Source organism: Polyodon spathula, chromosome 1 (assembly GCF_017654505.1).
Source record: "Polyodon spathula isolate WHYD16114869_AA chromosome 1, ASM1765450v1, whole genome shotgun sequence".
NCBI lineage: Eukaryota > Metazoa > Chordata > Actinopteri > Acipenseriformes > Polyodontidae > Polyodon > Polyodon spathula.
Genome location: NC_054534.1, coordinates 87,720,225 through 87,747,456, shown reverse-complemented (window position 1 = coordinate 87,747,456; position 27,232 = coordinate 87,720,225).

Below are 27,232 nucleotides of genomic sequence, written 5' to 3'. Positions count from 1 at the left end.
AGATACACTGCCTCGGTTGGAATGCCAGTGAGTGAAGTTCTTACAGTTTGGTCGCAATACCGTATCTGTTAAAAAAAAAAAAAAAGTGTAAAAAAAAATATATAGTAATCATTTTGTGCCCTAGGCAGCTGTCTAGTTTACCATGCATTAAACCGGCCCTGTCCTTGATGAGCACTAAACTCATCACCAAAGTTTAAAAAATGTTTAATGTTTAACATTAACCTACTCAATTACTTACTCCACTCAAATGCTACATCAATTACTTTTATGCTGTACAATTTTTCTATCAAATTCATCCATGTAGTTAATAAGATGAAAAAAAAAAAAAACCTTAGTGCATGTGAATTTGCATTTAAATCATATAAAATAGATTATAACTGTTAATAATGTGTCTGGAATGTTTGAATTTAATGTAGATAATGGATAAAAGAACTGAAGTGTTTTACTGTTTTATTTGAGTCATTATGAAAAAAGGCACTCAACTTCTGAGAGAAATTAAATAACTGGTAATTGTTTATTTTTACACATTCAATGCAATTATAAGGTAACTTCTTTTCATTCCTTAATTATGTGTAGGATTTCCAAGTCGGCTGATACATTATTATACAAAATGTATAAAAAGGTGAAATAAGGCTCTTTTTCGCATTTATTATTTGGTGATTGGAACATATGCTGATGGAACTGGATCCAAGGTTTTATCTGGTCAGAGGCCAAACATCCTTGACTGTTAATTTACATTCCCTTGAAAACAAAGCATATACAGAAAGCACAGCGATGATTTATCTCCTGAATACAGTCCTTGTACATTCCCCATGCAAATACATTTTAAAAAGTTAATCTTTTAATTAAACGAAAAGGGAAGCATGTTTTTATTTCTATAAATAATTGCATTTATTTATTTATTTATTTATTTATTTTTGCTGTTTTGTTCAAACATTCTTTGGTACATACTATAGTTCCCCTTAGTGCTTCCTAGAGGAAAACAACATAATGAAGCAAGTAATATTTCTTTCCAAAAAATCTGCCGCCCAGCAGTAGGTCTAAGTTAGAGCAAGTATAGAAAAGTTGTTTACAATACAGTGTACACAAGCACATCAATTGCAAGAACACTGCAGGTTTTTTGAGAGGTTATTAATGCTTATTTGCTTTATTTGTGCATTCAGCTTCAGTTTTAATTCAGCAAAGTAAAAATGTACACCCATTATTCAAATCCATATCACAAAAAAAGTCACATTTGGGCATCTAACTACAAACTAAACAGGTCATTTTTGTCAGCATATTCAAAACATGTATGTGTGCTTGTCTGTCTTTTTGTTCCGAATATGGCTGTCTAGAACAAAATGCATAACCCTTATATAAGTTTATTATGGTATTTGTTGCAGGTTTGCCATGCTCTTCCCATAGTTATCTTACGCATTTGCCATAGTTTACAATGGTTTGCCATGTTTATTAATACACTTCACTATATCTCACTATTCTTTATAATGTTTATGTATGCTTTACCATGCTTTTACTATGGTTTATTACACTTTGCTATGCTTTTACTGTAGTAAGCTTTTTATAAGGGACATCAAGAAAAAAAAGCGTGTTTCCACATAGGGTAGGACTGAATATAACCATGAAAACTATTGTGCAACAGAGAGGTATGTACACTTATAAACAACATGGGAATAAAGTTACATAATTTGACCATCTTTTAATTCATTAAAATTACCCATTGACTTGTTTGAATGTAATATTTCCATTTTCACAAGATGCATTAATCTGTATCCATGTAATTGTTTCATTCAATACTGCGTGTAGTGCATCAGAATGGTGCTTTCACCTAAGAGTTTCACTGAATAACAATTACAACATTTCCTTATGATTCAGGCCTAATCCAAAATAGAATCAGATTTTGTTTCCTACATCAGCCATGCATGAGTCTCTCCTGATTTGTAAATTTACTTGTGCTAGCGGGATACTGCATTATTTATTTATTTATTTGACAGACTCCTTCATCCAAGGCTACTTATTGTTACAGAGCAGTAAAGGGTTACAATGCAAACTTAATATTTAAATACAGTACAGTTTACAGTAGGTGCAAAATAAACAATACTACTAAAATATGAACTAGGCTGAAACAAGTTAGGATTACAGCAAATTATGTCTACAATGACCTGCTAGTCGTGCATTAGTCTGAGTAATGTTCTGAAGGCTGATTTGTTTCTGTTTTAACATCTTTTTTTTTTTTTTTTTTTTTTTTTTTTTTTTTGCTCTATGTGGCAGCTATACTCTTCTGTAGTTTTGCAGCAGTTGATAAAAAATAATATTAATGGAGCTGCTATGTCGCAAAGATAAACAATAAATAAATGAGACAACAAAATGGAAGTGGAGAACTCAGACTTGAAAGTTTAAATGTACAAACTGTATTGCAGTTGCACTTTGTTTCAACATCAGCTTAACACCCAACTTGATTTTATTTTTTATTATTATTATTATTATTAGTAAGGGCATCAACCCTTGTTTTTTATTGTAAAAAACAAAAAAAGTGACCAATTATTTTAGTCAGTGTTACCGAGTATAGATTGAACGGATAGAAAGGGGTGGCGGAAGAAATATAAGGGGGGGGGGGGGGGGGGGGGGGGGTTGAAATCTAATCAGTCTTGAAGAGATATCCGGACTACAGTCTGTTGAATTGTTAGTTCGCATCCCACTACTGGCTATTTGTATTTATTTATTTATTTTTATATTAGCCTTGGAATGTTACTTTGCTTTTCAGATATTACACTGTGAATCAATAATACCATTATTATTTGATCTGACACAGTTGTGGAGTTGGAGATTGTACATGTTATTATTTGGTATTATGATTTTGTATTATTTAATATAGCACAGTTCTAGAGCTTTATTTTAGTACTATGACTACTACGACTACACTACTACATCTGCTATATAACAACTAATAATAATAATAATAATAATAATAATAATAATAATAATAATAATAATAAAACAATACACTTCACAGCATTGGTGTATTACACGAATGTATGCAATAATTATTGACGTTGTATTAGTTTATTGCAATGCAATTTTAGAAATTAATGGGCAGGTAATATACATTAAAGGAGAAAGGAAAAGGGATTTATTTATTTATTTATTACATCAGACAAGGAATACATGTTAAAACTAAAAGGTAAGCAGTGCAGTTTCACTTTTACATTGTCTCTGCCTGTCCCCTCCTGAGTGCTGTTTCTGTTGATTTTCGGTCATTGGAAGCCACCTCCTCCTTCACATTAAGCTACTGACCAAAAGGTATGCCTGGACTGCTGGGACTTTTGATGTCACAGTGGTCACGAGGAAGTCTCTGGCATTATCATGCACTTTAAATTATCGCACACTATACATGTAGTGTGCACGCTATGGTATGTAAATTAAACTAGAAAGGAAGGGGGGGGGGGGGGAATCAACAAAAAAACAGAAGGGAGACCGCATCAAAACAAGAACAACAACTCAGGTAAGACAACCATTAAATGTATTTATCTAAATGCTAGAAGTATCAGAAACAAAATTCTAGAACTTGAAGCTACTGCACTAACAGGTAACTATGATGTGATAGGTGTTACAGAAACGTAGTTGTCTGAGAGTGATGCGGACGAATATAATATTTGTGGGTATACGCTGTATAGGAAAGACAGGCAGGACAGAAGAGGAGGAGGGGTAGCGCTATACATAAGAAACAGGTGAAGCCCAGGTGTTAAACCTGGACAAAGAAAATAAAACCGAATCAATATGGGTCAGAATAACGGACAAAAATTCAAAGGCATAATTCATAATTGCATAATAATAGGAGCATGCTATAGACTGCCAGATTCAGACGGTGAGCACAATAATCTGTTATACAATGACATTAGAAATGCGTGTAGCAAAGGAGAAGCCATACTAATGGGGGATTTCAACTTCCCCCAAATAAAATGGGAAAACCCGATGGGTAGCGCGAAGGATGAAATAGAAATGGTGGAAATGACAAATGACTGCTTCCTAACACAATTTGTCAAGGCACCGACTAGAGGGGAGGCATGCCTTGATTTAGTCTTTTCAAATAACGAAGACAGAATAACTAAAACAGAGGTCAGAGAACCACTGGCAAACTCAGACCACAACATGGTCTCATTTGAAGTGTTTTTTTAAAACCCCAAAAGTAAAGACTAAAGCTAAGGTTTACAATTTTAGAAAAGCAAACTATGAAGGTATGAAACAGAGACTAACAGAAGTAGATTGGAGTAAAATAGAGAAAACACCCACAGAAGAAGGATGGTTGTTCTTCAAAAATGTAGTACTAGAGGCGCAAAACAATTATATCCCTAAAGTAGACAAATCTAAATGTAAAACTAAATTGCCAAAATGGTTTAATAGATCAATTAAAAAAAATATTCAGCGAAAAAAGGCACTTTACAGAGCATTAAAAAAGGACCAAAAAGAAAGTACGCAGAAAGAGTACATGGAACTGCAAACGCAAGTCAAAAAGGAAGTTAGAAAGGCCAAGAGAGAAATAGAAATGAACATTGCTAAGGGAGCTAAAACCAATTCCAAAATGTTTTTCCAATATTACAACAGCAAGAGAACATTCAAAGAGGAGATTAAATGTTTAAGAGATACAAATGGCAAAATCGTAGAGGAAGAAAAAAAAATAGCAAATATATTAAATGATTACTTTTCACAAGTTTTTACAAAGGAAGATACTGACAACATGCCCCACATGTCATCCAGTTCCTATCCAGTTTTAAATAACTTTAGCATAACTGAGGCAGAAGTGTTAAAGGGACTAGGAGCTCTTAAAATAAACAAATCCCCTGGGCCGGATGAGATCCTCCCAGTAGTACTCAAAGAAATGAAAGAAGTAATTTACAAACCGCTAACCAAGATCATGCAGCAGTCTCTTGACACAGGGGTGGTACCGACAGACTGGAAAATTGCAAACGTAATACCGATCCACAAAAAGGGAAACAAAACTGAACCAGGTAACTACAGACCAGTAAGCCTGACTTCTATTATATGCAAACTTATGGAAACTATAATAAGATCCAAAATGGAAAATTACCTATATGGTAACAGGGTCCTGGGAGACAGTCAACATGGTTTTAGGAAAGGGAGATCGTGTCTAACTAACTTGCTTGATTTTTTTGAGGATGCAACATCGATAATGGATAATTGCAAAGCATATGACATGGTTTATTTAGATTTCCAGAAAGCTTTTGACAAAGTCCCGCACAAAAGATTAATTCTCAAACTGAATGCAGTAGGGATTCAAGGAAACACATGTACATGGATTAGGGAGTGGTTAACATGTAGAAAACAGAAAGTACTGATTAGAGGAAAAACCTCAAAATGGAGTGTGGTAACCAGCGGTGTACCACAGGGATCAGTATTAGGTCCTCTGCTATTCCTAATCTACATTAATGATTTAGATTCTGGTATAGTAAGCAAACTTGTTAAATTTGCAGACGACACAAAAGTAGGCCTATTTAAATGCCTAAAAGGCAAACGTCACCTCCAGCCGTCATTTACGACGGCTGGAGAAAAAAATACAAATTAGCATCCTCTTAATAGAGGATGCTAAATAGTTAGGCATTTAACTAATACAACGAAAACCGGTCAAAAAGTCTGCAAATTAAATGTTCAAAACAAAAGGGGAGGTGGTACAGAGCACGCCCCCTAGGGTCCACTGGTCGACAAATGATGCCATGTCGCCAGCAGACTCCGCGTGGGCGTGCTCTAAATTAATCCGGGAACGGAGGAGGGCCCTGAACATGGCCCCGCAGTCAAAGAGACCTTCCCCGCTCATCTTCCGCTTCCTGGTCTTGTAAATGGCCAGTTTAGCAAGAGCCAGGAGCAGATTGACGAGGAGGTCTCTCTTTTTGCTGGAGCCACGAACAGGGTGCCCGAAGATGAGGAGGGTGGGTGAAAAGTGCAGCCAGAACTGCAGCAAGAGGTTCTTCAGCAGCAGGAAGAACGGCTGCAGCCTGGCGCATAAAAAATAAATATGAGCCACCGACTCGGACTGACCGCAGAAAGGGCATGCGGCGTCCGAGTCGGTAAAGTGACGCAGGATCTCTCCTGACGCGAGCGCTCCGTGCAGGACCCTCCAGCCCAGGTCCCCAGCTCCCCTGGAGACCAGCGGGGAGTAAAGGGCCTCCCACTGGGGACCGACGCCCTCCGGCGGTCGGAGGGTCTCCCGCCAAGCGGTGTCTCGGCGGGAGACGAGGGCGGGGAAATGGAGGGTGTGGAGCGTCATCGCGTACAGGGTCCTCCTCGACGCCGATGGCAAGGGGGTCGAGGAGAACTGCGAGATCCTGCTCAGGTTGTTCTCGAGGGGGGGCCGAGGGGGGGCTCGGGCCTTGGGTTCGATCAGCAGGACCGGAGAGCCGGGGGTCGGGGGGGTGGGGGTAGATGGCTCGCCGGTCCTGAGAACTCCCTCGAGATACCTGACAGAGTCTGGGTGCAACGCTGCTTTGCACTCCCGGATCGCTCGGCCGGCCGTCCGGACGGACACCCGAGCCGCCCTGGCGACGAGCGCCTCGGGCGTCAGCCACGCCGAGCGTTCGCGATCCAGGAGATCCCAGACTCTGGTCACCTTGGCCGAGATCAGCGCGCGCCGCACCGAGGGGGACTCCAACGCCTGCGCACCTAGGTGGGGGTTGTGCAGCAGGGGCTCCAGCAGGAGTCCTTGGCCCTCGGTCGGCACGGCGTCTCGGCCGACGGAAAACATGCTCCGGGTCCTGAGCAGGTCCTGGTAGAAGACCGGCAGCTCGGGGAGACGGATTCCCCGCAGGTCGATCCAGAAGAGCTGCCGGTCGTAGCCCAGGTCGTGCAGCTGGCGCAAAAGGAGGGACGCCAGCGTGCACCACTGCGGGGCCGGGTCTGCGTACAGGTATCTCTGCAGGGTCTGGAGGCGGAAGGTGTGCACCTGGCTCCTGATGCACACCAACCCTTGCCCCCCCTCGGCGAGAGGGAGGCTCAGAACCGCCGCAGAGACCCAGTGCTTTCCGGCCCAGAAGAAGTCCGTCAGCTTCCTCTGGACCCTGGCCACAAACTCAGGGGGCGGGCTCAGGACGGTGAGTCGATGCCAAAGCATCGACGCCACCAGTTGGTTAATGACCAGAGCCCTTCCCCTGAAGGAAAGCAGTTTGAGCAGACCCGACCACGACCTCAGTCGCGCAGCCACCTTGTCCTCCAACTCCGTCCAGTTGGCGGCGACCGAGGCCTCCGCGGGGCTCAGGTGGACTCCCAGGTATTTGAAGCTGTCCGCGCTCCACTGGAACTGCTGGAGCGCGGCAGGGAGGGAGTCCGCCCGCCAGGGACCCACCAGTAACCCGGAGCATTTGGTCCAGTTGATCCTGGCAGAGGACGCGGCAGAGTAGACGCTCTGGCAGCTCCGCATCCTCTCCAGATCGGCCGGATCCGAGGCCACCAGGAGCACGTCGTCGGCGTAAGCCGACAGGACCACCCTCGTGTCCGGCGCGCCGAGCGCCAACCCCGTGAGCCTCCCGCGAAGGAGGCAGAGGAAGGGCTCGATGCACAGCGCGTACAGTTGTCCGGACAGAGGGCAGCCCTGACGTACTCCTCTCCTGAAAGCGAGGGGCGCGGTCAGGGACCAGTTGACTTTGATCAAGCACTCGGCAGAGGCGTACAGCATCCGGAACAGGCCCACGAAGCGCGGCCCGAATCCGAATGCTCGCAGGGTTCCGAAGAGATATTCGTGATCCACCCGGTCGAACGCCTTCTCCTGATCCAGGGAGAGGAAGGCGACCGACCGACCGGTCCTCCTGCAGTAGTGCAGGAGGTCCCGAACCAGGAAGATGTTGTCGAAAATCGTCCGGTTCGGGACCGTGTAGGACTGGTCGGGGTGGATCACGTCTGCCAGCACGGACTTGAGCCTCAGGGAGGCGGCCTTGGCCACGATTTTGTAGTCCGTGCATAGCAGCGAGACCGGGCGCCAGTTCTTGAGGCTGCGCAGATCCCCTTTCTTGGGCAGGAGCGTGATAACAGCCCGCCTCATCGAAAGGGGCATCTCCCCGGTCTCGTAGGCTTCCGCCAGGACCCGCGCAAAGGCGGGCCCCAGCAAGTCCCAAAACTTCTTGTAGAACTCCACGGTCAGCCCGTCGATGCCCGGCGATTTGTTGTAGGGCATCTGACTGAGGGCGTCGGTGAGCTCGGCCAGGGTCAGGTGGCCCTCGAACTCGTCCCGCACGCCCCCGCTGACCGTGGGAAGCCCGTCCCACAGAACCCTGCACGCGTCGGAGTCGACGGGATCCGGAGAGAAGAGGGCAGAGTAGAAGGCCCTGGCCCTCTCGTTCACGCTCTCCGGATCCGTCAGAAGGGAGCCGTCCTCCGCCAGGAGGCAGGTGATGTTTTTACGGTCTCCCTTCTTTTTCTCCAACGCGTAGAAGAAGTGTGTGCTGCGGTCCATCTCCCGAAGGAACTGGACCCGCGAGCGCACAAACGCCCCCCGGGACCGCTGGAGCCGCAGGTCCCGCAGGGTGCTCTTCTTCTCCTCGTACGCGCTCTGCTCGAGTTGGTCCCCGCGAGCCAGGCGGCTCTCCAGACCGAGCAGCTCCCTTTCCAGCCGCTCGATCCGCGAGTCCCTCCGCCTGCTCGCGCCCCTCGTGTACTCCTGACAGAGGATCTTGATCTGCGCTTTCCCCACGTCCCACCACTGACGCCACGTGGGGAAGCGAGATCGCCTGCCGTGCCAGACCGTCCAAAAGTCCCGGAAAGACCGCTCAAAGCGCTCGTCCTCCAACAGGCTGTTGTTGAAGTGCCAGTAGGCAGCGGCGTGCCTAGCTGGCGCCACGGCCACCGTCACGACCACCAGGTTGTGGTCCGTGAACGGCGCCGGCCTGATGTCGGAGGAGCGAACGCAGTGAGCGTGGTTCCGCGAGACGTAGAACCTGTCGATCCGGGACTGGGACACCCGCCCCTCCCTCACCCGGGTGTAGGTGAAGGCCGAGGCGTCCGGGTGTTGCCACCGCCAGATGTCCACCAGAGAGAGCCGAGCGATCAGCTCTCTCAGGGCCGCCGACGAGAGCGGGTAGGGTTCCCGCCCCACCCGGTCCGCGGCCTCGAGGGTGCAGTTGAAGTCCCCCCCGAGGACCACGAGCTCGTCGGCGCCGATGGTGTTCAGGTGGGCGGACATCTGGCGGAAGAATTGAACCCTCGCCGGACCCGTGGACGGAGCGTACACGTTCAAGAGGTGAACGGTAGCGTCCCCGTCCCGGATCCGGTGGTGTAAGAGACGGCCCGGCACGACGTTGACCACATCGAGTACCGTCGGAACGAAGGACCCGGAGAAGAGCGTCGCCACCCCACAAGATGACTCGGTGAGGTGGCTAAACGACACTCTCCCCCCCCACTCTAGCAGCCAGTTGGCCTCGGCCTGCGGTGTCAAGTGGGTTTCCTGCAGGAAGCACACAGAGTAACCTCCCTTTTTCAGGTAGGAGATTACCTGGGCCCTGCGGAAATGGTCCTTGCACCCGTTAACATTGACGGTACTGATGGCATACATGGTCCTCTGTCAGGAGCGGCTGGCGACACTCACGGGAGACCCTGAGATCTCCCGAAGTTCACCAGCTGGTCGTGCAGCTTTCGGGCACGAATGTGCACGCACGTGCCCGAAGTCTTGCTGGCGTGGCCGGCCCTGAGGAAGGATCTCACAGAGTTTAGGACTCTCTCGAAATCCCCCCATTTGTCCAGGGCCAGCTGAACCTTATCCCTGCGGTGGGTGGTGGCCTCCAAGAAGTCCAGGAGCTCCGCCGCAGGGATGTTCGGAGAAGAGGCGGACAGAGCCTCCGAGCCCGCGCCGCACGTGGACTTCGACTCCTCCTCCCTCTCCTCCGGTTCTCCACCGCCCCCCTCGCGGTGAAGAAGCACAACGCACTCACGTTGGTGAGTGAGCGCGTTGCGTCTTATTTTGATTTTCACCGAGTCTCCCGGCGTCCCACCCCCAGAGGACGGCGCGGGAGACATCGGCGGAGGGACCCTCGCGGGCGTCGTCTGCACCCTGGATTTAGGGGGCGCAGACGGGCGCTCGACGCACGCCGCCAAACCCGACGGCTTGGGTCCCTCTTTCGGGGGCCGAGGCACGGTCTCAGGCCCGTCCCCGACCCTCGGAGGGAGGGGATCTACCCTCTCGGGTTCTTCCCCGCCCTCGGCCGCGGCCACCGGCTCTTTCAGGGGCTCCTCCTGCGCCCCCTCGGTGACCGCGACGGAGACCGGCCCCTCGGCGGTGGGTCGGGGACCGATCTCGCGGCTCCTTTGCGCTTCCGGGAGGGGATCTACCTCAAGGGCGGCGTCTTCTGCCCTCTCCGGTTCTTCCCCTCCTTTCCGCGCTCCGGCAGCCGACACGAGCGCGGGCTCCTCGGAGCCCGCCTCTGCCTCGGCGGGTGTTTCAACGCCCCCCTCCGCGGCGGCGCGAGAACCGGAGCTCTCGTCCCCGCAAGAGAGGGACGCCCGAGGCAGTTTTAATTCTTTCTCTGGGAGGGGCGTTTCCTCGCCCCCCTCCGGCCCCTCGGCGGGGGTCTCTTTCGTGGGCTCCCCGGGGCCCGTTTCCACCTCGGGGCCCGAGTCCATCTCCTCGCCGGAGACGGCAGGACGAGGCGGGTCTTTCTCTGGGAGGGGCGTTTCCTCCCCCCCCTCCGGCCCCTCGGCGGGGGTCTCCCGGATGGGCTCCTCGGGAGCCGACTCGGCCACGGGGGCCGAGACCGCCTCCCCGCCAGAGAGAGGGACCCGGGGCGGATCTTTCTCCGGGAGGGGTGGTTCTTCACCCCCCTCCGGCTCCTCGGCTGGGGTCTCCCGCATTTCCGTGGAGCCCGCTTCTGCCTCGGGGGTTGGTTCAGCCGCCCCCTCTTCGGCAACACCGGGTTCTGGGCCCGTGTCGCGGTCGGAGGAGGACGGCGCCCGAGGCAGCCGCTCCGCGGAGGAACCCTCCTTCGCCCCCTCGGCGCTCCCCGCCGCGGCCGGCCCCTCGACGATGGAGTCGGGGCCGACGTCCGCGGTCTCTTGCGGCGCGGGGAGGGGAACCGCCTCGAGGGCTTCTTCCGGTCTCTCGGCGGTGGCTTCCTCCATGGGCTCCGCTTCTTCGGCGGAGCCCCGGACCGCCTCGGCAGGTCGATGTTTCTCCCCCTCTTTGGCATGACGAGGGCCGAGGCCCCCGTTGCCGGTGGAGGGGGGACGCCGAGGCGGGCGTTTGGGTTTCGGGGGGCTTTCTTTCGTCCCCCCGGGGACCCTCGCCAAGAGACCGGTTTTAGTGCACTTATGTGCACAGGTGGGGAAGAGGGCTTGTGCTTTCCTCTTCCCCCTTATGCCGCCAGAGAAGGTCCCCCGCCCCGTCGCGGCAGCGGGGAGCTCGCCTTCGGTGGCGTTTCTCTCCACCCGCTCGGGGAGGAGATGTTTTATTTTACGGGCGGCTTTGCCGCCCTGCCTCGCAGGGGGTTCCGGCGAGGGAGTCTCCTTTTCAGGAGCGCCCCCTGACCCGCCGCCAGATGACGAGGCGGCGGGTTTCGTCTCCCCCTGCTTGGCCTCCCCGGCGGACCCGGCCGCCGCCGCCTTCTTTTTGCTACGGCCGGCGACCACGGTCCACCCGGCGGCTTTCTCCCCCGGCGCGCTTACGGTAGGCGCGGAGGGTCCGGCCGCCTCGGGGGCCTCCTCCCCCTTCCCCCCCTTTGATGTTACCGGGAGGGGGGCGGGTGTTGTCTTGCCCCCCTCCGCGGGCCTCTTTGAGGGCCCCGGGGGCGAGGTGGACTCGGAGGGGCGCGGTGCGGGCGCGGGTGGCTTTGCGCCCTGCTGGAGCTTGGGGCACCTCTTCTTCTGGTGCCCCAGCTCCTTGCAGTGGTAGCACCGCACCTCCTCCGATGAGTAAAAAATGACATAATTGGTCCCCTCGAAGGGGACCACGAAGCTGCCCTCCGCCACGTCCTGACCCGCCAGCTGAATGGTCACCTGGCGGCGGAATGATAAAATGTGGCGGAGGTGCTGGTCTTTGCAGCCTAGGGGGAGGGGGTGGATAGATGTCTTTATCTCCCCCAAGGCTTGCAAATGGGGCCTGAGCAGGTCGTCCTTCAAGAAAGGTGGCACGTTTGAAAGGACGACCCTAGTGCCCAGGCCCGCGAGCGGTTCGACGGGGATAAAAATCCCCGCCACCGCGAGACCCCTCTCGATTGCCGTGTTCGCGGCGGCCTCCGATTTTAGGAAAAATACGGCTTTCCCGTACATTTTAGAGGCCGCCACGATCGCCGATGGCCCCACCACCTTGGCCATGGCCTTGACAAAGCCCTCAATCGAGAGGGAGTCCTTCAAGAGGCACCTTACTCCGTGCCTCCTGGTAATGTTTTTAAAAGGTGCTGCAGCTTCCGCTGCAGCCACCTTTGCCCACTTTATCGGGGCTTCTTGAGCTTGCCCGCTCATTTTTTTTTTTTTTTTTTTTTTTTTTTTTATTTAATTTTTACAAAAAGAAAACGAAACAGACAGACTCACCCCTGCACTCCAATAGTGCAGGGGTGCGCAAAACAAAAAAAAAAAACTAAAGTTTTTTATTTATTTTTTCAAAAAAACCAAACAAACAAAAATAAACACACACCCCTGCACTCCAATTGCAGGAGCAAACGAAAAATTTTTTTTAAAAATAAACAAACAAACACACACATGCACCCCTGCGCTCCAATAGCACAGGGGCACAAACAAAAATGAAAAATCAAAAAAAACCAAAGAAAGGATTTTTTTTTTTTTTTTTTTTTTTTTTTTTTTTAACTTATCCTGTTTTATTCCCCACCCAAGAAAATAAAACGAGATAAAATGAAAACAATATAAAATAATCAAAATAAATAAATCCAGTTAAAGGTTTTCTTTTTTTAAAAATAAAAACCTTCAACTAAAAAATATAATAAAAATAAGAAACAGGGCAGACAAAAGTGCCTGCCCTTCCCCTACTCTGCCCAAGGCAAGAGCAGGGGATTTTTAAAACAAAACGATTTTTAAAACAAAGTCAAAAACAGTTTTTCAAGGCAAAAATAATTTTAAAATAAACTAGATAATGTGATCTTAATTATAAAATCAAAAAGCACCTAAAATAAAAGTGAGAAAGCAAAGTTAAAATTCAAAGAAGGAAAAAAAATAAAAATCAACCAAAAGGAAAAAAATCCAAAATGGCCGCCCCCCTGCACTTACAATGCAAGTGCAGGGAGACAAACAAACCAAAACAAACAAACACTTATTTTAAAGAAAAGAACCGTTCAAAAAATAAAATTCTTTAACTAAAAGGTGCACCACTACTTTAGATAAATGAAAAGAACCAAAAATTTTCCAAAATAAAACTTTAAACAACTGTTTTTTAAACTTTTTCAAAAGGATAAGCAGGAGCTCCACTCATGGGTGACCTGCTCCAGACGACACAAAAGTAGGAGGAGTGGCAAACACTGTTGTAGCAGCAAAGGTCATTCAAAATGATCTAGACAAGATTCAGAACTGGGCAGACACATGGCAAATGACATTTAATAGAGAAAAGTGTAAGGTACTGCACGCAGGAAATAAAAATGTACATTATACATATCATATGGGAGATACTGAAATTGGAGAAGGAATCTATGAAAAAGACCTAGGAGTTTTTGTTGACTCAGAAATGTCTTCATCTAGACAATGTGGGGAAGCTATAAAAAAGGCTAACAAGATGCTCGGATACATTGTGAAAAGTGTTGAATTTAAATAAAGGGAAGTAATGTTAAAACTGTACAATGCACTAGTAAGACCTCATCTTGAATATTGTGCACAGTTCTGGTCACCTCGCTATAAAAAAGATATTGCTGCTCTAGAAAGAGTGCAAAGATGAGCGACCAGAATTATTCCGGGCTTAAAAGGCATGTCATATGCAGACAGGCTAAAAGAATTGAATCTGATCAGTCTTGAACAAAGAAGACTACGTGGCGACCTAATTCAAGAATTCAAAATTCTAAAAGGTATTGACAGTGTCGACCCAAGGGACTTTTTCAGCCTAAAAAAGAAACAAAGACCAGGGGTCACAAATGGAGTTTAGACAAAGGGGCATTCAGAACAGAAAATAGGAGGCACTTTTTTACACAGAGAATTGTGAGGGTCTAGAATCAACTCCCCAGTAATGTTGTTGAAGCTGACACCCTGTGATCCTTCAAGAAGTTGCTTGATGAGATTCTGGGATCAATAAGCTACTAACAACCAAACGAGCAAGATGGGCCATTGGCCTCCTCTCATTTGTAAACTTTCTTATGTTCTTAAATGTAGCCAAATACTGTGCACATATTTTAATGCATTCTCTTTTAGTAAATAGGGCAGTAAATCTGAATTTATCAAGCATGTTGGGCTCACTACTTTATGTGCATGCTAACTTCAAATGTAGTGCACTTTCTTAAATGAGGCCCATAATATAAAGTGCTGTTTTCAGTTTAGCCATTTTGAGGAATAGCTTGTCTCTGAGGGATTCAATTTTGTCATGTGGGAAACAAATTACTACAAATCTCACTTCATGCAAATGCGTAAACAGACCAGTCATTTCTGAGAAACCTAGACAAATATCTCTTATCTAAACTTTCTATTAAAGATACAACAGATTATAGCTTGTGTTAAAGTATGAGCAGGGCAGTGACAAACATAGACTAGGAGTATTTCAACACTGGAAATATACAAGAATGTAAAAATAATGGCATGTAAAACTAAAATAACAAAAGAAAAGTGTTGCAATTAGTGAAACTGTACAAAAACCACCAGAACAATGAAAAAAAAACATGAAAGAAGGCCATCCAAAATAATAAAGTAATTCTTGACATATTATTCCTGCTGGTTTTATGATAAAAGAAATAATATACTTCAATATGCACAGACTTTCAACATCTTTGACTGATTGTTATATTCCACATCTTGCTGTTGTTTATTCTGTAAGTTTGTAACAGTGGGGAGAAAAATCAAATTGTTAAGACTTTTATTAAACAAAATTGGTCCTTTTTAAAATAATTAATTTATGTTCAATAAAATAAATTGTAAAATGTTAATAAGGGATTAGGTACTCATATATATATATATATATATCGTATATATATATATATATATGCAAGCAATGTGAATCACTGCCCTCTTATAATCCAGAGAGCAAGGACAGTAAGGATGGGCAGATAGCCAGGCAGTATGACTGTGTTCCTGATCTAACCTAGTAATAGCAACCTCCTCTTCTACAGAAAAGAAAAGCTAATTAAAAGATTACGCCTTTTCAATCCAGTCTTACAGAAGATTTGCTGAGCCCCATTATGAAGCAGACCTTGTTCCCTAATGAGTGTAAAGTATTTTTTTAACTTAATTTTCAATGCCTGTATTTAAAAGTTATATGTTTGTACTGCTGTATTCCTACTCCAAAATCAGAGATAAAATTGGTGCAGTACGAAATAAAAACAGGTTCAAATGGGACTCTAACAGTCTCCTTCATATATAGAATTGCGGTAAAAAAAAAAGAAACAACAAGCTGTTAATTATTCTAACTATTAGAAAAATGTTGGAGGTAGGTGAGGAATTGTATAAATGATTTATACATTAGATTGTGGACTATAGATGGAACCAGGAGCAGTCTGGTATTCGAATGAGGTAAAATCTAGTTTTACAGACAGTTTTTTTTATAGTGCAGAATCAATGGAAAACAAGTCTCCTCCAAGATCATCGTTTTAGTTGAACGTCTATTCTGTAGTATGTAGATAACTGCCATACTTTAGGGTAACTTTGAACTAAAGATCTAAGGCATGATAAATATTAAGATTTGCCACCTGTATGTGCTAATTCACACTTATCATTTTAGCAAAGAAACTAAGCAGGCAGTCGATGTAAACCCTTTATTTAATTGTCACTAGACTGTATGAGTAAAACACACTACATACATTATCTTCACTAATTTGTCATAATATTGATACATTAAAATATATACATTTTTAGTGGGCATGTTTAGTGCTTGACATTGTGTTTTATTTTTTGAATGATCTTGTGTAGCACAGTCTTTTGTTACACAGTATGTACTTGCTCTAGACCAGTGCGTGTCAAGGCAGGGGGTACGCATTACTTACCAGAATCACCTTTGTTCGGTGTAATTACATGGTGCTGTAATTGTACAGTGCAGAGCAAGTGGTTGTACCTCAAGCTGTTCCTTCAGAATGGATGTTATGTTATTCTATGCCCAATTTAGCATTTAATTGCTTGTTTAAAATAAAAATAAAAAATGTCATATAGTATTCAAGTATAGTGCAACTTTTTAAAAAACGAACTAACAATCTCAGGGTTGAAAACATATCAAGTAATAGCTAAAGCTGTGGCTAAAGATCCAAGTTAATTCTTAGAGACAAGACAAGATAAAACAAAAGTACATCATTGTGACAAAGTGGTTACCAGTGTGCAGGTGCAGGTGATCAATGAACAGACAGACAATTATAATCCAGATGCAAAGTTGTTTAATGATTTGTATGTCCAAAGCCTGACAGCAAAACAAACAGTAAACAATAACTAATGTTAAGTAATACAGCAGCGTGTATTACTTCATTTGTAATCCCTGGGTTTGTCCCAAAATAATAGTCCCGTATTATACACCCACACAAAACACATACACAAGTCCAATTAACACGTATGTTAGTGCTTGTGGTGCAAATACAGCTTCTTTGAGATACAAGTTTTTCCAGGTTTGTGCTGGCCCTTGGCGACAACACCTGAATGTGTTAGCCATCTAATAATAAGAAGACCCAATTAGACAAACAAACAAAACACTCACGATGCATGTACACAAATCCTCAGGTCCTTCCAGGTTCTTTTCAATAACCAAAATGAAGGAACAGATTACGTCGCTCCGTCTCCTACTTATACTATCACTCATGACCCCTTGGTAAACGATTGCAGCCGCTCCTCCAATCCGAGGCTGTCACATAATTTCCCTTCTGGGTCGATGAGTACATGTACCGAAGCCCCGCTCCGTTTCTAAATGACCAATTTCCTTTTAACCTTAGGAACGAAGTATCAGGCCAAGCAGTCCAGGGTACTCGTTCCTGTTACTTAGCGCCCACACAGGTCAGGAGGGAGATTCACCACCAAGAATCATTGTCTTTCTATCACAATCATATAGAAGCATGGTCTTCTAAAACAATTGTATGAATGCAAGCTATGTATTTATGACAGGTTTATTTTCTTTATTTGGAAATGATAAATGACAAGCAAGATCTTCACCTGTTCTTACAATTTGCATGCAGTCCTGGTACATACCTGTCATAGTCTTTGAAAATACTGTTATGTTAGATGACAGAGGGACTCGAGACAAAACACAAATAAACAATAAAAAAATAAAAAAAACACTTTCTGCTCTTCTTCTGTAATACATTATTTTTGAGATTTTCAAATTAACTTGAAAGGGAACATTCAGATATTACAGTATGTCACGTCTTAACAGGTTGTTAAAACTACGGTGACCACAAATGATGAGGGAGTGGATCAAGAATTCTGATCAAAATGCTACATTTTGTCATCAAGAAATGAAACTTTTAAATAAAGGTGAATTATTTATTTTTCTTCAAAAGTCATAAGGAAAGAGAAAACAGTTCAGTGACTGCAAAAGATGCTTGTTTTTTCAGAATGGACTAGTTGAGCACTTTCAAACTACTTATAAAAGTTCCTTGAAAAGTGTCATCTCCTTTATGATTCTCAATGTATATTGTTACAGTTTGTATTGGTTAAAATCATCATCTTATTGCTGAAAGATAAGAAGGAACATAATGCTTGAACTAACAGAGAGAATGACTGTAATGAAGCATTGCAGCAGAATCTCTTGCACGATTAAGTTATCCCAGTTGTCACAAAAGTAATCAATAAACTTTTAGACCTCGAAGGATAAAATAAGTAAAAATGTATGGAGCAGCAGAAGGGGAAACAGGAAGTCTTTTTTTTTTTAGTAATTTTTTTAGTGTAGGAAAATTACTTTATAGTAAATCCAAAACATTGCATTGCTATGTGTTGGTACAAAGCAGGCTTCAACTCTTTTCTTCAACTGTAATAGGAAAAATCTGAGAGTGCCAATGTGTTACTCTGGGATCCATGAGAATTACACTAAATCTAAAGCAATATAACAGAACAGACAGGGTTCCTGCAGATATATGAATGTGAATTATTAAACTTGCAATTGAAACATTCTATAGATAAACTGAGAGAGAGAGAGAGAGAGAGAGAGAGAAACAAGGTTATATATAAAACAGATCAAAATTATATATATATATTTTTTTCCCCAATTAGATAAATCTGTATATACATGCACATCCAGATTATTTCACACAAAAAACTGTAGCTCTCCCTCCTCCCCAGCACACACAATCCCTCATTCACACACCAACGCTGCTGAAAACTCTGTAAGTCATGGACTAAAGAAAAATAAGCAAAATCAATTTGAATTCTTGTTTTCAACAATTTCAACATTAACTCAGCGTTATAAATTCCCGACCCCTGCAGCTTGTTTTTCCTGGTTTTCCAGACAGCTAATTTTCCTTGCCCAAATATAAAATTAATTAAAGCACTTTTAAATCGTGTTTTTTGACTGTAAGGAAAATTAAAAATGAATAATTATTTAGTAAAAATCACATTGAAAGAAATTAGCAATTCAGCAATAGCATTAAACAAGGGGTCCAGCCTTCTGCAGTCAGTAAAAAGATGAAACAGTGTTTCTTTCTCTCCACAAAAAACACAGTCTTTACTAACCACAGGGTCAATACGGTGGACGTGGCGCCCAGTGGCTATGATGCCATGAAGAATGCGCCACTGTAGATCTCTTGAACACTTAGGCAAAGGTGGTTTATACAAAGACCTCCAGGCCGGAGCAGTACTACCTACACAATCCACATGAGCTCTCCACCTGGTATCAGGCAGTGTCTTTAGCACATTTACATGGCACACCTTAACACAGAGTGTGTACAGCTCCTTTTTTCCAGAAGAGTGTGCAGGAAGCTGTTGCAGCCTCTCAATACTGTACAGACCTTACCCAAGGTTTTCAGGAACAGCAGGGGACACTAAAAAGGAAGGGCAAGCCAACTCTTGCTCATCAGTGCCTCCCAGAGCCTGGTTCAACATCTCTGTAACCCTAGGGGAGAAAGAGTCTCTGAGCTTTTTCAAAAGATTCTCTAGTGCTCTGAGTGAGTGAATTCCCAGCTGTTTGGCCAGGCTTTCCACCTCTCTCCACCTCCCAATGCTCACCTGCAGTAAATCTTTTAGTTTTGTAATGCCCCCTTTTGCAAAACTAGAGTACAACACCCCAGATTGAAAACCATCTGCAGGGAACAAGGAGTTAAAAAATAAAGGCTCCTCTAGCAATGCTCTTACGGTCAAATAATCCTCCAGTCTCTCCACCTTCACCATTTGCCAGGCAGTGAGCCTGTTCTTATAAAAGTCTGGGAGTTCATTGGTGTCTAGCTGAGATAGATTTATTAAAAACAATTGCCAATCCCAGCCCAGTTCCCTCACTCTGTGCAGGAAAGAGAAGGCGATGTTTCTCCAGCTTAGCTCAGGTAAAAACAGCAAACGCTGCACTGCTTGCAATCGGAAAGTAGCCACACGACTGCGTACATCCATTAACCCTTGACCCCCTTCACTAGGGGGCAGGTACAAGACAGCTGGCTTTAGCCAATGATGGCCACTCCAAAAAAACTCCAATAGCACTCTTTGTATCTCATTTATCAGCCCTGAGGGAGGATCCAGGCACACCAGCCTGTGCCACAGCATGGAAGCCACCAGATTGTTGATCATAAGAACTCTTCCCTTGTATGACAACTGAGGTATCAGCCACTGCCAACCCTGCAGCCTTCCCTTAACCTTTTCTGCTAAATCCTCCCAGTTCTTGGATTCATACTGTCGTTCTCCCAAATAGACTCCAAGAATCTTGATCCCAGTCTTCCCCCAACGCAATGGCTGAGGGAGCGTCGGGGGGCCGGCTCCACTCCACTCCCCTGAGAGGAATGTACTGCACTTGCCCCAGTTCACCTTGGCCGATAAGGCTTTCTGAAAAATGTCCAAACTCTCTCTCAGTGCTGACACATCAGCATGACTGGTGATAAAGACATTAACGTCATCAGCATAGGCAGACAGTTTGACTGGAGGAGCATTAGGTGTAAAAAGTATTCTCAGACCAGCCAGCTTTCTCCTAAGATGACAAAGCAGAGGTTCAGCAGAGAGGGCATATAACATGCCTGATAGGGAACATCCCTGGTGAATCCCTCTATACACCGAAAATGGACAGCTTAAACTATTATTAATTTTCAAAACACTAAAAACATTTTTATACAACAGGGAAATAAAAGAAATGAAATTAGGACCAAAACCAAAAGATTGTAATGTTTTAACAAGATATTTGTGATTCACCCTATCAAATGCTTTTTCTTGATCTAGAGAAATAATCCCCAAATCAAGATTAAAATGATTACTAGCAGTTAAAAAGTCTTGATTAGAAAGATATTATCAAATATTGTCCTTCCAGGAATGCAATATGACTGGTCTTTATGAATCACGGTGTGAATACATTCCCTCAGTCTATTGGCCAAGGCTTTTGAAAATATTTTGTAATCTGAACATAAAAGTGAGACGGGGCGCCAATTCTTTAGTTCTTTTAAATCTCCTTTTTTTGGCAACAGTGTAATCACAGCCCGACAACAGCTCAGAGGCAGCTCTCCTTCTCTAATGCACTCTTGTAAAACCCGGAAAAGGTCTTCCCCAATCACTGGCCAGAGCTTTTTATAAAACTCTGCCTGAAGGCCATCAATCCCAGGGGCTTTTTCTGGTGACATCTGAGTGACTGCCTCCGTCAGCTCCTGCATTGTCAAACAGGCTTCTAGGGGGCACTGTTCTTCTTGAGACAAGCTGGCAGGTCCTGGTGCAGTAAAGCGATTTGCTCCTCATCACAGGGCTCGGCACTAAACAGCTGGGTGTAGAAAAGCACAGCTGCCCTATTAATATCTTCTTTACTGTGCACCTCCTTCCCGCAGAGCAGACGCACACAAAACAGCTGCTTACTCTCCACCACCTTCTTCTCTAAATTGAAAAATAATTTGGTGGGTGCGTCCGTGTCCTTTAGCTGCATGAAACGAGAACGGATGAGGGACCCCTTCACTCTTTCCTCCAGTAGGCTGTTCAGAGTTTCTCTTTTTTCTCTCAGAGACTGGAAGATGTTTTTATCACCATTTTTGTTTCTATTCTCAATATCTCTCTCTCAAGCTCTTCAACTGTCTGGTTCAAAACCCTGGTTGTATTTAAAGTACATTGCTGACTGAAAATTTTAATTTGTATTTTTCCAATGTCCCACCACTGTCGTATACTACTATATTTCATACTCTGCTGCTTCCAGGAGACCCAAAATGCTTTAAAAAGATCTAAGAACTGTTTGTCTTCCAATAATTTAGTATGAAAATGCCAGTAAGACTTTGAGGGAGCAGCAGAAGGCAGGCAAATAGTAAGTAACACACAGTGGTGATCAGACAGCATAGTGGGAATTATATTTTGTTTAGTGCAGTACAATCTATTTAGTCGCACTTTTGATATCTGATTATTATTATTGATTTTAACCCAAGTGTACTGCATTACTCTGGGATATAAATTCCTCTAGACATCAACCAGGCTTTGAACTTTTAAAACAGCAGACAATTCTTTTGAAGACTGGGGATGTGGCTCTTCATGATTCCTATCCATAATAAAATATTCTGTACAATTAAAATCACCCCCCACTAAAATCATATGTGCAGGATTACAATTAGATAAAACCTGATTTAATTAAAAAAAAAAAAAAAAATAAACCTTTTTCCCTGCCCTCATTTGGTCCATATAAATTGATAAAAACAATCTTAGTGCCTTTAAAAAACGTTTCTATTTTTAAAAGGCGTCCTTGGATTTCCTCACTAACTGATAAAATATCTATTTGCAGCCCTGCGGAGAACAGCACAGTTACTCCAGCACTGACATTAGAACCATGACTTAAGATGCCCCGCCCCTTCCATTCGTTCAGCCACTCACTCTCATTCATACTGTCTGTATGCGTTTCCTGTAAAAACATTACATTCACTCTCTTCTGTGTGATAAAATGAAATAAATGTGCTCTTTTATTGACACTCCTACAACCATTTACATTAAAAGTAGCTATTTGAATTTGTTCCATAGGAAACAAAGAAAGCAAAAACAAAAACAAACTACTAAAAACTATATTAAAATGTCTTATTAAATAATCCATTAATATGTCTTCGGTTTGTTATCATTCAACAATTTTCTTGCAGAGACTATTACTTTTTTGAAACAATACCGTTTCTTTTGGTCTAGCTCCTCTAACGTAGCTTTTCTCATGGTTATTTTTGCAGAGTAGATAAACAGCTGGATAGTAGGAAAGAACTGTGTTAAATCAGTTCCCCTTTTCCCTTTGGTTTTATCTAAAAACGATGATATTGTATCAACTGGATATATTTTACTCTTACCAGACTGATTGGGCAGAACCTCATCGAGCAGCACCAAGGAGTCAGAGAGCTCTCCTACATTATCCATCTATGATATCACCGACTCCTCTTCGGATTCTTCAACGTCATCCACAGCTACTGTATCCGGCAACAGGTCCTCTGATCTGGAGGCTGTCTCAGCGCTGGACTGAACTGCAGCACTGCTGTTCCCCTTCTCCCTTGAACGCGGGGTTATTGCAGGTTTACACTGAGATCCAGCTTTACCTTGATCTCCTGTCCCAGAGCTCTGAGCTGCAGAAGTACCGCTGACCTGAGAGAGCGTCTCAGAGTCCCAGACAGACTGCCCTTCTTCAGCTACCTTTCCTGGGGTGGCCACACGTCTTTTCCTCTTTTTTCAACAAGTTGAAAACCTGCGTCATCTGGGGTACTCACTGTTTCTTTATTGTTTTCTTTAACACCCGCACCGGTCCCCCGCTTCAGTCGAGGCGCCGGCTCAGGTCTCACTGTCTACGCTGGTGGCTGCATTTGCTGCTCAGCCCCCGGTGCTGTCTCAGAGACTCCGTCCTCCCCACTTGCTGGCTCTCTTGCCTTATTGTACTCAGTATTATTATTATTTTTTGGAGGGCAAGCCCTTCTAAGGTGTCCTTGTCCTCCACAATGAAAACATTTCATTGATTCTGTGCTGGCGTTTGATTCTGTATTACTACCGTCAATATTGAAAGTCCACGCAACTTCAATAGACGAGCTGGGGTCATTCAATAATACAAAAACTTGTCTCCTAAAAGACATGACATGCTTAACATCTGGGTTTTTACACCCGAGTAAAATAGGTTTAATTGGGGACATTATTTTTCCATATCTTAGTAGCTCATTAATAACACCGTGTAACAATTTTTGGTTCCTGGGTAGTAAGTGTTATTTCCTAATTGCTTATGCCTCAAAAGTATAGAAAATGGCTATTATTCCCCACAAACTTTGCTTTTGTGACCAGGACAGTGATATTTTGAAATGTACCTATTTTCAAGAACATTCCAGATAGATTCAGTGCTGAGTAAATTTGGAGTAGCTTCTAGAACTTTCTAAAACTTTCCAGTAATATAAATAGTAGTATAAATACAGGGGCCTTAAGCCCACCAGTTCAGTTTAGTTCCAGCTGCCTAAGTGGATACATATCTGCATTTTTCTGAGATGGCATCAAGAGGCTGCAATGGTGGCATTCCTGATGGGTCTCCAAGGCGGTTTTACCAAGTTTCCCTGCTATCTTTGCCTTTGGGACAGCAGGGACATCAAGGCGCACTACCACCGGCGGGACTGGCCACAGCGGACCGAGTTCTCTGTGGGGAGGAACAACGTCAAATGGGAGCCACTGGTGGACCCCCAGAAGGTGCTGATGCCACCACTGCACATCAAATTGGGCCTTATGAAACAATTTGTCAGAGCTCTAGATAAGGAGTTGGCAGCCTTCAAGTACCTTCAAGACTTAAGACTTCAAGTCTTAAGCCCTAAGCTGTCTGAGGCAAAGGTCGAAGCCGGTGTCTTCGTCGGATCACAGATAAAGAAGATCCTGGAGTGCAATGAATTCCCCAAGAAGCTCACTAGTAAGGAGAAAGCGGCTTGGAACAGCTTTGTTGCAGTGGTTCGGGGCTTCCTGGGCAATCACAAGGCCGAAAACTATGTGGAGCTGGTTGAGACTCTGGTGAAGAACTACGGCACAATGGGCTGTAGGATGTCCTTCAAAGTCCATATCCTTGATGCTCATCTTGATAAATTCAAGGAGAACATGGGAGCGTACTCGGAGGAGCAAGGCGAGCGCTTCCACCAGGATATACTGGACTTTGAACGCCGCAACCAAGGACAGTATAACGAGAACATGATGGGAGACTACATTTGGGGGCTGATTCGTGAAAGTGATATACAGTATAATCGTAAAACTCGAAAAGCTACTCACTTCTAAATCTTTTGTTGTCATTTTTGTATTACTTTAGTATAAATACATGTCAATTTGGATGCATATGTTGTTTTTTTCTGACTTTATGTGTACGAAAAGACACAAATTCGCCTGTTTTCTCATTGGAAATAGGTACATTTCAAAATATCACTGTCCTGGTCACAAAAGCAAAGTTTGTGGGGAATAATAGCCATTTTCTATACTTTTGAGGCATAAGCAATCAGGAAATAACACTTACTACCCAGGAACAAAAATTGTGTTACATAGTGTAATCAACTCATCTTTAATGAAAGGCGGGACATTTGAAAGGATAACTTTAGTGACAGGGGAAGCTAAAGGTAAAATGCTGACAAAACTTTCTTTGATATACAAATCTTCTTCAACAATCCTGTTCACTAATAGTTCACTACTAATAAAAACAACGATGGCTTTATTCATTCTTGCAGCAGAGTTTATATTTCCATACCCTATTTTCTCCCTGACAGCTAACAAACACTCCTCCACTGTTACTGAACTGTCTGGAATACATTTAAATCCGTGCCTGCGGGTCAGCGACCCAAAACTTCCCGATTTGGAACCCATGGCGGCTCCAAACCAGGAGAAAAAACTGAAATTAAATAATACAAATAAATAAATAAATAAAACTAAACGTGTACAAAATGAATATAACTTCAGTAAAAGTTTTACTCACGCACAGTACACACCACTCACTCTACACAAGCCCCTCCCATGATCCCACAGTCCTCAGCGAGAGAGAGAGAGCGAGCAAGCGAGCTGTGTTCTGCACGGGTAAGCTATTAAAACAACACGTACCTTACACTGTTACTAGTATTCTCGATAACTAAAAGGCTAGAACAAAGCACTCATGACAAGTAATTGCACATGACCTACTAGATAACTTGAAAAAAAACCCAGAGAAAACTGAGGTTTTGTTAATTGGTTCTAAAATAGGCTAAACTCTAGAACCACCATGGCAGTCATTTTGACGGTTTGAGGTTTTGTCTGAAAATGTCTGCATGTCTGAAAGTTATGCGGTTGTCCATTTATGACTTTTCCTAAATAGATCTATAAAATACCGACAGCGTTTCAAAAGCAGGGGGCTGTTTCATAAAAGTCTGCGATTGTGATGAGATTGTGAGGACTTGGAAGTCCTTGCTGCGAGCGTTTTACAAAATCCAATCCAAGGACCATTGCTTGCAATCCCTTTTATTCTTGATTTAATAAATCACACAAATTAATTATCTCTACTCATGGCAATTGGTACTTTGATGCTAATTCTATAAGTTTCAATAGGCAGTATATGTGTTTCAATAGTCAGGATGAATTATGTCCCTAACGGTGCCTCAAACGCTGGTCCAGACATCTGTATGATTGAAAGTGCTTAGAGAAACACAAAATAGGTGGTAGTTAGAAAACAGTCCATAGAGAAGCTAAGAACCAGCAAGGCTGTATGCTGCGTGAGAAGCAGCATAAATGTATTTGGGTATAAATATCATCTATCTGTATGAATTACATTTTCCAGCAAAAAATCTTTGTAAGTGCAACGTCTACTTTCCCTGCTGGGGTTGAAAATTGAAACTGCAGAGTTTGGGATAAAATTTTTTAAAAAAGCAGAACCAGGGAATTTTGCCAGATTTATAAAATGACAAAGCCAGAAAACGTATGACTTCTCACTGGTATTCAAGATCTGGTCTCAACATGTCACATAATTGTAGCATTACATTTCGAGTCAGTCTGTAATGTTGTTTGAGTTCATGATTGTTATATTTATTTAGCCAATTTATTCTGTCCCAAAATATATTTTTCTCTTACGAAATTTCTGTTGGATAGAAAAGTAGCAAAACTGTGAGCCTAAAAATAATTGGACATTACTAAATTGGGGAGAAAACAATAAAAATAATTGGCGACCATTAAATCTTTTTTTTTTTTTTTTTAAAGTTCTAAATATTTAGCTGGTGCTTCTAAAGTTACTTATACCTAGAATTTTGTGAAACAACTAGAAGAATGCTAACTAGTTAGATGCCTGTTAAATGTTTATCAGCTCTTTGTGAAACAGGTCCCTGGAAGGTAAACAAGTGTTCTTTAATGATCAAGGTACAGAACTCAAACTACCTGTATATGCAATGGTTAAAGCCTTATTCACAGACCATTAAAATTTGCTAAATCATGTATCTCCTCTGCATCACTGACAACACCTGAGAAAATGTTCTTGTTTTTTTAGTGAGCTGGTAGCAGGCCTGCTTATTACTACAAGAGGTTATATTTTGGCAACTAAAAAAAAAAAAAAAGAACAAAATATGTTGAGTATTCTAGTCCAGTTTCACATGAATACTTACTATAATTTACGTGTGACAGGCAAAATGTTTCAGTATCATTTATTTATTTTTAGCTTTTTTTGCATGGTATGGTATCATAAGAGATTCTCTCAACTCTCACTGCTATTTGTATAGTATTTTAAACATATTTTTTTTTAGATTTATTGTATTTATTTGAATCCGTTTTGCATGTATTTGCACACTGGGGTGATACAGTATAATTAATAATGATATACAGTACACTATTATGCTTTATTGGTAAACACATTTAATTATAAAGGACATAACCAAAGGTTTTAAATTCTTTACTCCTGTATGAATGAAAAAGTGGCCACCACCCCTTAACTCTTGAGTGAGAATAATAGGTGCATCTACTGGTGCACCTTCTACTACCTGACTGGAAAGAAGGAAGATGCTATTTACAGAACTGTAGCCAAAATGTAAACATACCACCAAGCTCTGGGATAGATCGGAGTGGC